This window comes from Lottia gigantea (assembly GCF_000327385.1).
Source record: "Lottia gigantea unplaced genomic scaffold LOTGIsca_122, whole genome shotgun sequence".
Lineage (NCBI taxonomy): Eukaryota > Metazoa > Mollusca > Gastropoda > Lottiidae > Lottia > Lottia gigantea.
The window spans coordinates 664,001-665,237 of record NW_008707266.1 but is presented as its reverse complement, the minus strand read 5'-3'; positions in this window follow the sequence as shown (position 1 = coordinate 665,237).

Sequence of the window (1,237 nt, the reverse complement as noted above, 5' to 3'; positions counted from 1 at the left end):
TAAAACATGCTTATTTTAAAGATAAAACATGAATATTTTAAAGATAAAACATGATTGTTTCAAAGATAAAACATGATTGTTTCAAAGATAACACATGAATATTTTAAAGATAAAACATGATTGTTTCAAAGATAAAACATGATTGTTTCAAAGATAACACATGAATATTTTAAAGATAAAACATGATTGTTTCAAAGATAAAACATGATTGTTTCAAAGATAAAACATGAATGTTTTAAAGATAAAACATAAATGTTTTAAAGATAAAACATGAATGTTTTAAAGATAAAACATGATTGTTTCAAAGATAACACATGAATGTTTTAAAGATAAAACATAAATGTTTTAAAGATAAAACATGATTGTTTCAAAGATAAAACATGATTGTTTCAAAGATAAAACATGATTGTTTCAAAGATAAAACATGAATGTTTTAAAGATAAAACATGAATGTTTTAAAGATAAAACATGAATGTTTTAAAGATAAAACATGATTGTTTCAAAGATAAAACATGAATATTTTAAAGATAAAACATGATTGTTTCAAAGATAAAACATGATTGTTTCAAAGATAACACATGTTTTAAAGATAAAACATGAATGTTTTATATGTTTTAAAGATCGAACATGAATATTTTAAAGATAAAACATGATTGTTTCAAAGATAAAACATGATTGTTTCAAAGATAAAACATGAATATTTTAAAGATAAAACATGATTGTTTCAAAGATAAAACATGATTGTTTCAAAGGTAACACATGTTTTAAAGATAAAACATGAATGTTTTAAAGATAAAACATGATTGTTTCAAAGATAAAACATGATTGTTTCAAAGATAAAACATGAATATTTTAAAGATAAAACATGATTGTTTCAAAGATAAAACATGATTGTTTCAAAGATAAAACATGAATATTTTAAAGATAAAACATGATTGTTTCAAAGATAAAACATGATTGTTTCAAAGATAAAACATGATTGTTTCAAAGATAAAACATGAATGTTTTAAAGATCAAACATGAATATTTTAAAGATAAAACATGGTTGTTTCAAAGATAAAACATGATTGTTTCAAAGATAAAACATGATTGATTCAAAGATAAAACATGAATATTTTAAAGATAAAACATGATTGTTTCAAAGATAAAACATGATTGTTTCAAAGATAACACATGTTTTAAAGATAAAACATGAATGTTTTAAAGATCAAACATGAATATTTTAAAGATAAAACAT